The following is a 14,234-nucleotide window of genomic DNA, read 5'->3' as shown; positions in this document are numbered from 1 at the left end:
CCTCTACACTGACTCTCCTATCGTCTCTGCTCCCTCCTCAACACTGACTCTCCTATCCTCTCTGCTCCCTCCTCAACACTGACTCCTATCCTCTCTGCTCCCTCCTCTACACTGACTCTCCCATCCTCTCTGCTCCCTCCTCAACACTGACTCTCCTATCCTCTCTGCTCCCTCCTCTACACTGACTCTCCTATCCTCTCTGCTCCCTCCTCTACACTGACTCTCCTATCCTCTCTGCTCCCTCCTCTACACTGACTCTCCTATCCTCTCTGCTCCCTCCTCTACACTGACTCTCCTATCCTCTCTGCCCCCTCCTCAACACTGTCTCTCCCATCCTCTCTGCTCCCTCCTCTACACTGACTCTCCTATCCTCTCTGCTCCCTCCTCAACACTGACTCTCCTATCCTCTCTGCTCCCTCCTCAACACTGACTCTCCTATCCTCTCTGCTCCCTCCTCTACACTGACTCTCCTATCCTCTCTGCTCCCTCCGCTCCGCTGCCTCTTCGCTTCCTCCTCTCTGCCTGTTAGCTCCCTCTTCTCCTTTGCCTCTCCGATCCCTACTCTCCGCTGACTCTCCGGTCCCTGTCCTGTCTCTTTTCTCCGCTGCCTCTTCGATCCTTCCTCTCCACTGCCTCTCCCGTCCTTCGCCACTCCCTCCTTTCCGCTGCATCTCTGCTCACTCCTTTCCGCTGCCTCTCTGCTGCCTCTCTGCGGCCTCTCAGCTCCCTCTTCTCTGTGGCCTCTTCGCTTCCTCCTCTTTGCTGCCTCTTCGATCCCTCCTCTTTGCTGCCTCTCTGTTCCCTTCTCTCCACTCCTTCTCCACTTTCTCCTCTCTGCTGCCTCTCCGCTGCCTCTCCGATCTTTCTCCGCTCCCTCCTTTCCACTGCCTCTCCGAACCCTCTCCACTTCCTCCTCTTTGCTGCCTCTCCGATCCTTCTCTGCTCTCTCCTCTACACTGAATCTCCCATCCCTCTTTGATCTCTCTCTGCTCCCTCCTGTACACTGATTTTCCCATCCGTCTTTGATCCCTCTCTGCTCCCTCCTCTACACTGACTTTTCGCTCCCTCCTCTCCGCTGCCTCTTAGCTCCCTCTTCTCTTTTGCCTCTCCAAACCCTTTCCGATCCCTCCCCTCCGCTGCCTCTCCGAACCCTTTCCGATCCCTCCTCTTCTGCCTCTCCTATCCCTCCTTTAGGCTGCCTCTCCTGTCAGGTCTCTTTCCAATCCCTTCTCAGCTGTGTCTCCGATCCCTCTCCTATCCTCTCTGCTTCCTCCTCTACACTGACTCTCCTATCCTCTCTGCTCCCTCCTCAACACTGACTCTCCTATCCTCTCTGCTCCCTCCTCTACACTGACTCTCCTATCCTCTCTGCTCCCTCCTCTACACTGACTCTCCTATCCTCTCTGCTCCCTCCTCTACACTGACTCTCCTATCCTCTCTGCTCCCTCCTCTACATTGACTCTCCTATTCTCTCTGCTCCCTCCTCAACACTGACTCTACTATCCTCTCTGCTCCCTCCTCTACACTGACTCTCCCATCCTCTCTGCTCCCTCCTCAACACTGACTCTCCTATCCTCTCTGCTCCCTCCTCAACACTGACTCTCCCATCCTCTCTGCTCCCTCCTCTACACTGACTCTCCCATCCTCTCTGCTCCCTCCTCTACACTGACTATCCTATCCTCTCTGCTCCCTCCTCAACACTGACTCTCCCATCCTCTCTGCTCCCTTCTCTACACTGACTCTACTATCCTCTCTGCTCCCTCCTCAACACTGACTCTCCTATCCTCTCTGCTCCCTCCTCTACACTGACTCTCCTATCCTCTCTGCTGCCTCCTCAACATTGACTCTGCCTTCCTCTCTGCTCCCTCCTCTACACTGACTCTCCTATCCTCTCTGCTCCCTCCTCTACACTGACTCTCCTATCCTCTCTGCTCTCTCCTCAACACTGACTCTCCTATCCTCTCTGCTCCCTCCTCAACACTGACTCTCCCATCCTCTCTGCTCCCTCCTCTACACTGACTCTACTATCCTCTCTGCTCCCTCCTCAACACTGACTCTCCTATCCTCTCTGCTCCCTCCTCAACACTGACTCTCCTATCCTCTCTGCTCCCTCCTCAACACTGACTCTCCTATCCTCTCTGCTCCCTCCTCAACACTGACTCTCCCATCCTCTCTGCTCCCTCCTCTACACTGACTCTCCTATCCTCTCTGCTCCCTCCTCTACACTGACTCTCCTATCCTCTCTGCTCCCTCCTCTACACTGACTCTACTATCCTCTCTGCTCCCTCCTCTACACTGACTCTACTATCCTCTCTGCTCCCTCCTCAACACTGACTCTCCTATCCTCTCTGCTCCCTCCTCAACACTGACTCTCCTATCCTCTCTGCTCCCTCCTCAACACTGACTCTCCTATCCTCTCTGCTCCCTCCTCAACACTGACTCTCCTATCCTCTCTGCTCCCTCCTCTACACTGACTCTCCTATCCTCTCTGCTCCCTCCTCTACACTGACTCTACTATCCTCTCTGCTCCCTCCTCAACACTGACTCTCCCATCCTCTCTGCTCCCTCCTCAACACTGACTCTCCTATCCTCTCTGCTCCCTCCTCTACACTGACTCTACTATCCTCTCTGCTCCCTCCTCTACACTGACTCTCCCATCCTCTCTGCTCCCTCCTCAACACTGACTCTCCTATCCTCTCTGCTCCCTCCTCAACACTGACTCTCCCATCCTCTCTGCTCCCTCCTCTACACTGACTCTCCCATCCTCTCTGCTCCCTCCTCTACACTGACTCTACTATCCTCTCTGCTCCCTCCTCTACACTGACTCTCCTATCCTCTCTGCTCCCTCCTCTACACTGACTCTCCTATCCTCTCTGCTCCCTCCTCTACACTGACTCTCCCATCCTCTCTGCTCCCTCCTCTACACTGACTCTCCCATCCTCTCTGCTCCCTCCTCTACACTGACTCTCCCATCCTCTCTGCTCCCTCCTCTACACTGACTCTCCTATCCTCTCTGCTCCCTCCTCTACACTGACTCTCCTATCCTCTCTGCTCCCTCCTCAACACTGACTCTACTATCCTCTCTGCTCCCTCCTCAACACTGACTCTCCCATCCTCTCTGCTCCCTCCTCTACACTGACTCTCCCATCCTCTCTGCTCCCTCCTCTACACTGACTCTCCCATCCTCTCTGCTCCCTCCTCTACACTGACTCTACTATCCTCTCTGCTCCCTCCTCAACACTGACTCTCCCATCCTCTCTGCTCCCTCCTCAACACTGACTCTCCCATCCTCTCTGCTCCCTCCTCTACACTGACTCTACTATCCTCTCTGCTCCCTCCTCAACACTGACTCTCCTATCCTCTCTGCTCCCTCCTCAACACTGACTCTCCTATCCTCTCTGCTCCCTCCTCTACACTGACTCTCCTATCCTCTCTGCTCCCTCCTCTACACTGACTCTACTATCCTCTCTGCTCCCTCCTCTACACTGACTCTACTATCCTCTCTGCTCCCTCCTCTACACTGACTCTACTATCCTCTCTGCTCCCTCCTCTACACTGACTCTACTATCCTCTCTGCTCCCTCCTCTACACTGACTCTCCTATCCTCTCTGCTCCCTCCTCTACACTGACTCTCCTATCCTCTCTGCTCCCTCCTCAACACTGACTCTCCTATCCTCTCTGCTCCCTCCTCAACACTGACTCTCCTATCCTCTCTGCTCCCTCCTCAACACTGACTCTCCTATCCTCTCTGCTCCCTCCTCTACACTGATTCTCCTATCCTCTCTGCTCCCTCCTCTACACTGACTCTACTATCCTCTCTGCTCCCTCCTCTACACTGACTCTACTATCCTCTCTGCTCCCTCCTCTACACTGACTCTCCTATCCTCTCTGCTCCCTCCTCAACACTGACTCTCCTATCCTCTCTGCTCCCTCCTCAACACTGACTCTCCTATCCTCTCTGCTCCCTCCTCAACACTGACTCTCCTATCCTCTCTGCTCCCTCCTCTACACTGACTCTACTATCCTCTCTGCTCCCTCCTCAACACTGACTCTCCCATCCTCTCTGCTCCCTCCTCAACACTGACTCTCCCATCCTCTCTGCTCCCTCCTCTACACTGACTCTCCCATCCTCTCTGCTCCCTCCTCAACACTGACTCTCCCATCCTCTCTGCTCCCTCCTCAACACTGACTCTCCTATCCTCTCTGCTCCCTCCTCTACACTGACTCTCCTATCCTCTCTGCTCCCTCCTCTACACTGACTCTCCTATCCTCTCTGCTCCCTCCTCAACACTGACTCTCCCATCCTCTCTGCTCCCTCCTCTACACTGACTCTCCTATCCTCTCTGCTCCCTCCTCCACACTGACTCTCCTATCCTCTCTGCTCCCTCCTCTACACTGACTCTCCTATCCTCTCTGCTCCCTCCTCAACACTGACTCTACTATCCTCTCTGCTCCCTCCTCAACACTGACTCTCCCATCCTCTCTGCTCCCTCCTCTACACTGACTCTCCCATCCTCTCTGCTCCCTCCTCTACACTGACTCTCCTATCCTCTCTGCTCCCTCCTCTACACTGACTCTACTATCCTCTCTGCTCCCTCCTCTACACTGACTCTACTATCCTCTCTGCTCCCTCCTCTACACTGACTCTACTATCCTCTCTGCTCCCTCCTCAACACTGACTCTCCCATCCTCTCTGCTCCATCCTCTACACTGACTCTACTATCCTCTCTGCTCCCTCCTCAACACTGACTCTCCTATCCTCTCTGCTCCCTCCTCAACACTGACTCTCCTATCCTCTCTGCTCCCTCCTCTACACTGACTCTACTATCCTCTCTGCTCCCTCCTCTACACTGACTCTACTATCCTCTCTGCTCCCTCCTCTACACTGACTCTACTATCCTCTCTGCTCCCTCCTCTACACTGACTCTCCTATCCTCTCTGCTCCCTCCTCTACACTGACTCTCCTATCCTCTCTGCTACCTCCTCTACACTGACTCTCCTATCCTCTCTGCTCCCTCCTCAACACTGACTCTCCTATCCTCTCTGCTCCCTCCTCAACACTGACTCTCCTATCCTCTCTGCTCCCTCCTCTACACTGACTCTCCTATCCTCTCTGCTCCCTCCTCTACACTGACTCTACTATCCTCTCTGCTCCCTCCTCTACACTGACTCTACTATCCTCTCTGCTCCCTCCTCTACACTGACTCTCCTATCCTCTCTGCTCCCTCCTCTACACTGACTCTCCTATCCTCTCTGCTCCCTCCTCTACACTGACTCTCCTATCCTCTCTGCTCCCTCCTCTACACTGACTCTCCCATCCTCTCTGCTCCCTCCTCAACACTGACTCTCCCATCCTCTCTGCTCCCTCCTCTACACTGACTCTCCCATCCTCTCTGCTCCCTCCTCAACACTGACTCTCCCATCCTCTCTGCTCCCTCCTCAACACTGACTCTCCTATCCTCTCTGCTCCCTCCTCTACACTGACTCTCCCATCCTGTCTGCTCCCTCCTCTACACTGACTCTCCTATCCTCTCTGCTCCCTCCTCTACACTGACTCTCCTATCCTCTCTGCTCCCTCCTCTACACTGACTCTCCTATCCTCTCTGCTCCCTCCTCAACACTGACTCTCCTATCCTCTCTGCTCCCTCCTCTACACTGACTCTACTATCCTCTCTGCTCCCTCCTCTACACTGACTCTCCTATCCTCTCTGCTCCCTCCTCTACACTGACTCTCCTATCCTCTCTGCTCCCTCCTCTACACTGACTCTCCTATCCTCTCTGCTCCCTCCTCTACACTGACTCTCCTATCCTCTCTGCTCCCTCCTCTACACTGACTCTCCTATCCTCTCTGCTCCCTCCTCTACACTGACTCTCCTATCCTCTCTGCTCCCTCCTCTACACTGACTCTCCTATCCTCTCTCCTATCCTCTCTGCTCCCTCCTCAACACTTACTGTCCGATGCCTGTTTGATTTGAGTGCTTACCAAGGTTGTAACAGTATTTTCACTGTATGATAAGCACCTCAGGAATTATTACCCTAGGGCTGTCGTGGTGAAAGAATTTGCTCTGTGGTTATATATGGTAGCTCAACAACACTATATGTGGTATGAAGCCATATGCCTTTATGTTAGAGCTATATAAATGTTTTTTTTTTATAAATAGTTTTTCATGTGCTTTGAACACTGCAGCTAATATATTTTTTGTTCATGGACTAATGAGCAAACGTGCTTTACTCAAGGAAATTGTTTTCAGGAGAGATGTGTGGGGGCGTGTGGGGTCGAAGCCGAAAATTAGACACACTATTATTTAACTATAACAAATAAGTATTAATAAGCATCAGGTTATAAATGTAGATAATTTATTATATAATAAGGCCCTCCCATGGGAAAAACGCCAATATCGCAGTTGCGGTCGCGGTTATGTCCCACACGCTGCAATTTTCTGGTCAATAGCACGATATTGCTATACTGCGGTTAGCGCGACAGCCCTATATTACCCACTACTTAAACAGAATGATGAATTCATAAAATAATTATACATTTAATTTAAATGGCATATAACTATAATGGTATTTTAAAGCATTAACATTATATGTACTTTTAATGGACTTCAAAATATTGTAATTAAAAAATATTATTACAGATCAATAAATAATGATTTTAGAAGCAGGGTTTTAATGTTGAGTTGATTTATGCAATGAATTCAGTTGTAATACCTTTTTTTTGTCAAGTCAAAAGGCTTTTTTACTGCAGATGTGTAAGTATATCTTTTAATGGGACTACACTGACATAATAACACTTTGACACAATGAAAGTAGTGTGTGTGTGCAGCTTATATAACAGTGTAAATTTATTCTTTCCGGAAACAAAAGTGAGTACACCCCTTAGTGAAAGTTCCTGAAGTGGCCACTATTATTTTCCAGAACTGCCTTAACTCTCCTGGGCATGAACTTTACCAGAGCTTTACAGATTGCCACTGGAATGCTTTTCCATATTTGATCCTTTTCCATATCCTCCACCTTTCGCTTGAGGATGCCCCAGAGATGTTCTATTGGTTTAAGGTCTGGAGACATGCTTAGCCAGTCAATCACCTTTAACCTCAGCCTCTTCAATAACACAGTGGTCGTCTTAGAGGTGTGTTTGGGGTCATTATCATGCTGGCACACTGCCCTGCGACCTAGTTTCCGGAGGGAGGGGATCATGCTCTGCTCCAGTATTTCACAGAACATATTGGAGTTCCTGTGTCCCTCAATACAATGTAACTCCTCAACACCTGCTGCACTCATGCAGCCCCAGACCGTTGGATTCCCACCACCATGCTTTACTGTAGGCATGACACACTTACCTTTGTACTCCTCACCTGATTGCCACCACACATGCTTGAGACCATCTAACCATCTGAAATTAACCTTGGTTTCATCTTACCATAGGACATAGTTCCAGTAATCCATCAATTATTTAACAGTGTACATTTACACTGTTATATAAGCTGCACAAAAGACTACTTTTCATTGTGTTAGTGTCATTTTGTCAGTGTTGTCCCATGAAAAGGTGCACTTAAATATTTGCAGAAATGTGAGGTTTGTACTTACTTTTGTATATATATATATATATATATATATATATATATATATATATATATATATATATATATATACATACACACACAACATTATGGGTGACATACCAGAGTTTAAAAGAGGACAAATTGTTCGTTTCGCTAGCGCATCTGTGACCAAGACAGCAAGTCTTTGTGATGCATCAAGAGCGATGGTATCCAGAGTAATGTCAGCATACCACCAAGAAGGACCAACCACATCCAACTGGAATTATTTTGAGGTCACTGACTTGTGAAACTCTCTTGTTCTGAAGTATAAAATGCACTGAAGATTGTATCTCTTTGGCACACTATTTTGTGCACCCTGTGTTTGCTGAATTTAGCTACTCAGAGATTTATTGAAACAGTTTTATAGATCGAAAATGCACAGTTCTTCTGCTCATTCTAGTATCCCAAAAAACTCTGAAGCTGTTTTGTAAATCTTGTGCTGTGCTTGAATCATATAAATAAATAAATAAATAGGCTTTTGAGCATCATTTGCATAAGTTACTTGCTTGTTACCGTGTTTTTCGCACTGTAAGGCGTACTTAAAATCCTTTAATTTCCCATTTAGAGGTGAGAATATCGGCCTGTAGCCTGCTGCTAACTTCTGCTAGCCAGCTGGAGTAGCAGTAGCATTATATTACCTTTTATCTGTGCTAAGTGCTAGCTCTTTTGCCGTTTAGAGATGAGTATTATCGGTCTGTAGCCTGCTGCTAACTCTGGCTAGCACTGCCTGAGCAGTACTAGCATTAGCCGCTAACCAAAGTGCTAGCTCTTTCACTGTTAAGAGGTGAGTATATCGAACTAGTCCTTACTAGTGTCATCCAAGAAATTGCACTCCACTGTCTATTTGCAGTGTGTTCCACAGAGATTGGACAATACAGTAGCATCAATTCTATATATATATATATATATATAATTGATGCTACTGTATTGTCCAATCTCTGTGAAATATATATACTATGATTTTTTTTTTTTTTTTGGAACTTATTTATTTTACATAATACAATATAATGTAATACAAATACAGTTCTACATTAAAATAGATGCAATAAAAAAAAAATAAATAAAATAAAAATCTACTCCAGAATAATTCAGTCACATACACACTGAGCATTCAAAAAGAAATGTACAAATAAGAGATGGACCACAAATAACACCAAGTACAGCTAATACACAGAGAAAAAAAAATTACTGTATGATTAGATGCTCAACAGGGCCCCACCACTTAGTAAAAATACTTTTTTGCAGCCTTAGTGTACATGTTATTTGTGACATCTGATAAAGATCCCATAGCTTTTGTATCCATAGATTGTATGTTGGGGGGTCTGGGCTCATCCATTTAATACATTTCAGTGCTACTGTAAGTAATATTCCAAGTAAATATTTTTTGGACCTCCCGACCACACCATCGGGAATAACTCCAGTAATGCCACTGTAGGGTCCAGTGGGAGATCCTGTTGGAACTGTTCTTTAAGAGCATCATACACATCCTTCCAAAAAAATCTGTAGTTCAGGGCAGAGCCAGAATATGTGAGTGTGATTTCCAGTTTGCGTTCTACAGTGTCTCCAGCACAAGCTACTATGTGTTGGGCCCATTAAAATAGCTAGTGATTACTTTCTACTTGAATTCCCTCCATGTATTTGATTTTGTCACTAGATTTGCCTCTGTACATATTTCTTTCCATGTGTCCTGTGTTATATTCATGTTTATTTCTAATTCCCATCTCTGTTTAATATTAAAGGAGCTATCTAAATTAATTGACAAGAAAAACTGATATAATTTACTTATTATTCTCCCCTCCCTTCCCTTTTCTGGCCCAATTAAATATATTTCTATTAGGGTAGGTTTTAAAAGATTTTCCCATTCTTTTTGTGTAGTTAAGAAATGTCTTAATTGCAGATATTTGAAAAAGTCTGTTTTTGAGAGCTCAAAATCCATTTTTAACTGTTCAAATGTCTTAAGGTTTTCCTCACTAAATATTTGATGTATTTTATTTAATCCATGCTCTGAGCACTTTTGAAACCCTGCATCTAGACAACGTGGTATAAACGTCTTCATATGTCCAATATTTGTTAGAGATGATCTTTTGTATTAGTTTTTTTCCATATTTTTCAGGTGCTGCAGTCCATTCTCCCATCTCTTTTACAGTGGTATCCATAAATGGCAGATTTTGTAGGGGTTCTGGGCATAGACTTTTTTCAATATTAAGCTACCGTGACCATGTGCTGTTCTAAATCCACATTATGAAGGGTTTCATCTGTGCAGCCCAGAAATAATATCTCAAGTTAGGAAGTTTTAGTTGTAACATTTATACCTATTGAAAGCCATCTGAATTGGCAGATCAGTTTATCCCAGTAATCAGGACTTTGGAATTTTAATAGGCAGCATCTGAAATAAATAAAGTAGTCTGGGCAAAATGTTCATACGTATACTTTCAGTGTGACCTAGCAAAGAGAGAGGAAGTACTTCAGGTTATTTTCTTATTATTGGCATCATGTTGATTTTGTGTGGACACACTTAATACCCTCTTTTGGCCATTTAAATCTACTTTGGAGTTTTGCACTTTGTCGTATACTACCACCATTGCTTCTATTTTCTCCACATTAATTTTGTATCCTGAATAGTATCCATACTGAAGAATAAGACTTTTTAAATTTGGTATAGTTGTAGTTGGTTCTGTCAAATAAAGTAGTACTGCATCCGCATATAGAGATAATTTGTGCTCTTCTGTATTTATTGTGATTCGGTTAAAATTAAAAGTCTTCAAAGCACTCTGCAATCTTATCTGGCTTTGTGTGGAATTCAGAATTACTAGATTTTATTTGTTGTACTATATTAGATGATTGTTGTTCTTTCAATGTAAATGCCAATCATTTACTTGCTCTGTTACCATATTCATAGTATCACTGATTAGTAAATCTTAAATTTCCCTCAATCTTCTCTGATAATAAAATTGAGTAAAAAACACTCTAAATATGTTAGAAATCATACAAATAAACTTCAACAAATGAACAACTTCTGTTGCTTTTTAAATAGGCAGTCACGTCTCAAAATAACTTTATTTTTACGTAAATTACATAAATCAGTTTTTGCGGTGCTGCTAAATGTTATTCTAAGTACAGTTTATTTTATTTATTTTTTTTTTTTTAGCTTTCTTAATTTTTCTTTATTTTCAAACCGATTATAGACAAATTGTTGAATAGCTTTTTACAAAGAGGCAGAGACTGTGGACGAAGTGAGTGACAGGCTATGTGGTGAATGAGGTGAGTGACTGAGACTGTGTGAGTTAAATTCAGTGAGTTTTTTTTTTTCGTGTCACACTGAAGACACTTTAATATTAATATTTCTGCTCTGTAAATACGGGGCGGGGTGAGTCAGCACGCACAGTGTGTTGGTGGAGCGGTGTGTGTGTGTGCTGAGTGTGTGAGACTTCACTGTGAGTGTTGTGGGCGGGGCTCACGGCAGCATCCGCTGCAGCGCGGAGGACAGTAACTGAAGAGCGCGTGTTCATCTCAGTCACCAAAAGTCTCCAATAACACCACAAAAAAGCGCTAGATTTGTCATTAGTCGCTTTTTTACAAAAAAAAGTCGCTAGAGGGTCTGAAAAGTAGCTAAATATAGCGACACTGCTCAATATGGCAACACTGCTCCACCGTCATGTTGTGTGTGTGGGGGAGCGTCGGTGGTGAAAATAAAAAAAATCAATTTTCATAAAAACACATCGTCCTTAACTGTAAATTCGAATTAATCGATAAAATTGATTAAACGCCCAGCTCTATACCAGGTGCATGTTTCCGTGTGGATTTGTTTACATGAGAGAGCGAGTTGCGCTGCTCTCTCGACGAATCAGACAGACAGCGACATATGTCAGTTAGTAACTGAGTGCACGCAGAGTTCATGCAGCAGTGAGAGTGAGCAGTGACTGTGCTGCGAGTGTGTGTGAGGAGATATGTTAGCTAGCAAACCTATTCGAGGCTAATTGGACTTTCTCAAAACTTAACAGCTTTAGAGAACGTTTGAGGAAGTTCAGTCCGGGATATGTTTTAAAACCATATTCCACGGCTGGCATTACTAGTAACCTGGGATCTTATTTAAAGCACAAACATCCAGCCCAATTCTTCCAGCTGAATATCGAATATAAATATTTATTCAAAAGAATTTGAGTCTTTATCTGCTCTTTCTCATAGAATCTCAAGTGGTATTCATACTGTGCGCACATATTTTTGTGTGATGTTTTATTAAGTTGATGGATCCTGCAAGGAATAATGGAGTGAAGAGACATGTTTAAAAGTAGCTTAAGCTCTGGAACATCTAAGCACTGACTCCTAATGAGATTACTGAAGCATGGAGGCCACAGTCCAACATGAGCCAGAAACATACTAGCAGTTGTTATTCATACAGTCTGTAAGAAGCATTGCCTGCAACGAGTCTGCACTCGCAGGACCTGTCAGAATATCTTATTGTGTGGGATGCTGCAGTCAACGCTTAAATCTTGATCAATGCATTCAACACCGAAGAACTAAATTAACTTAATGAGTATAACAGACGCATGGCTGGCACTCAAGGGAAGCTGCAAAAAAAGAAGCAGTTTCAATTTAATAGCCAATGCAAGCAACAAAAAAACAAGATATAACTGATACATATCAAAGCGGAGGATGGACCGAGACACACACACACACACACACACACACACACACACACACACACACACACCTATGTGACAAATTTTTCCCTCACTACAAGTATAAACAGCTACATAAAAAACAATGCTTTTAAAAAAAAGTGCTTATTAACAGAAAAAGTAAACAAAATGTTTAGTATTTTTGTTAACTAAATGTAACATCTTAACAGTTTATTTCCCTCTTGTATTCCTATCTCATATGTTTTCTTGTTCAGTGAGAGAAATGAGCTCTTGGTTGACCTGCCAGAACTTGGGCTGAAATGATGTTCGAGCCATTCTCATGCACATATGAAGGTGCTTGTTGGTGAGCCTAGAACGACATTTGTTCTTAAGAATGTTCATTGTGGAAAAAGCTGCCTCACAGTTGTATGTAGAGCCAAACATAGTCAAGATGTACATGGCTACTTTCTTCAGACCTGGAAATGCTGTGTCCGAGACTATCTGAAGCGGCAGGGGCAGGGGCAGTTGCTCCAAAATGTTCCTTTAGGGACACATCTGCTTGAATATCGATCAGTTGCATTTGCCCACTTGAAGAGCTTTGTGGCTTCCTTTGAGAACCCTGTGACATCAGTGATAAGGAAAGGGCTCTGAATGAAAAGGACGAGCTGCAGTCCAAGGCTAAAGCTGTCAAAACGTTTGGTGAAGTTTACAGTGAGCCTGTCAACAAAGTCAACAAAAGAAGATACATCTCTCTCATGCTGAACCTGCTCCTTCACGTTGGAAAGTGTGTACAATCTTTCTGTAGGTCTTCCTTGAACACCTCCAGTTTCCTCTGGAAAGAATGCACAGCTAACATCAGGTCACACACTGTTGTCTTTGCCATGTAGCTTTAAATTGGATTGATTCAGATGTGAAGTGATATCAACCATAAAACTATGATATCTATTTTCTTCTTCATCAGCAGTTGCATCAGCTTCTCTGAGGAATTCCCTGAGCATACGATGCTGGTGGGAAGAGGGTGCTCTTAGAAAGTTAATCATTCTCATCATTGTATTCATCACCTCAGGATACTCATCTGACAGGGCAGCACATAGCACTGATTGATGAATGATGAAATGGTAAGACATGAGCTCAGGATTGTCCTCCTTCGGTCTAGCCACAGCTCCTTTTTCTCTCCCTACCATGGCAGGGGCTCCATCTGTGGTTATTGAAACCACTTGTTTTGTCTCTATTCCCCTGTCTTTTAACATCTGCTTTATGGCCAGGTAAATGTCTTCACCTCTTGTACTAGTTTGAAGGAGGGAAACACCTAACAGGTCTTCACAGAAGACCTTCTCATTGTTGAAAAACCTTACGTAAACTGACAGCTGAGCACTATCAGATACATCAATCGACTCATCTACAGCTAAACTCATGCATGGTGCCTGATGAATTGCTTCATCCAGCTGTGCCAGGACATCCTGGGTTAAGATTTCTGTTTTCTTTGTAGTTGATGCTGCTGACATAGGTATTTGCTTGATTTTTTCACAGAAGTCCTCTTCTAGTTTTCCTTCAAGCAAGGTTTCAGCTACCGCACTCATGCACTCCTTAACAACCCCTGCGTCAGTAATTGTCTTTTTATGTTGACGCAAAATCCAAGCAACTTTTAAGGGAACATTAATTAGCATGTTGTTGGGCAGTGAATGAATGTGTGAGAATTCTTGTGGATCGATCGTACTGGGCTATTAGATCTATTATTTTCTGTGCCCTCCGTTCAGATTTAAGTGGATACATTTGCTCGAAAGATTTGTGTTTTGTTTCGTAGTGGCTCCTCACGTTGCTGCTTTTAATTAGTGCCACGGTTTCAGAGCATATGAGGCATGTTGGTTTCGAACTGTCTTTGGGAAGAATAAACAAATATGCGTCGGTCCATTCAGGGTTGAAAAGTCGGTTTTCGCTGTCAACTTTCCTTTTTTGGTGCATGCCATCTGCCTTTCTCTCTGTATTCTCCCGACTGCTGCTTCTCACTGCC

At 44.8% G+C, this 14,234-nt stretch overlaps 1 protein-coding gene across 2 annotated transcripts in view; it reads left to right on the top strand.

Moving 5' to 3' along the window:
- med13a (mediator complex subunit 13a) overlaps window positions 1-14,234 on the top strand; it is a 125,919-nt gene that overhangs the window by 38,399 nt on the left and 73,286 nt on the right. The window lies entirely within an intron of this gene.

The sequence above is a fragment of the Astyanax mexicanus genome, chromosome 20, assembly GCF_023375975.1.
Source record: "Astyanax mexicanus isolate ESR-SI-001 chromosome 20, AstMex3_surface, whole genome shotgun sequence".
Lineage (NCBI taxonomy): Eukaryota > Metazoa > Chordata > Actinopteri > Characiformes > Acestrorhamphidae > Astyanax > Astyanax mexicanus.
The sequence above is the reverse complement of the archived record's forward strand: the minus strand, read 5'-3'. Positions and strand labels throughout refer to the sequence as shown.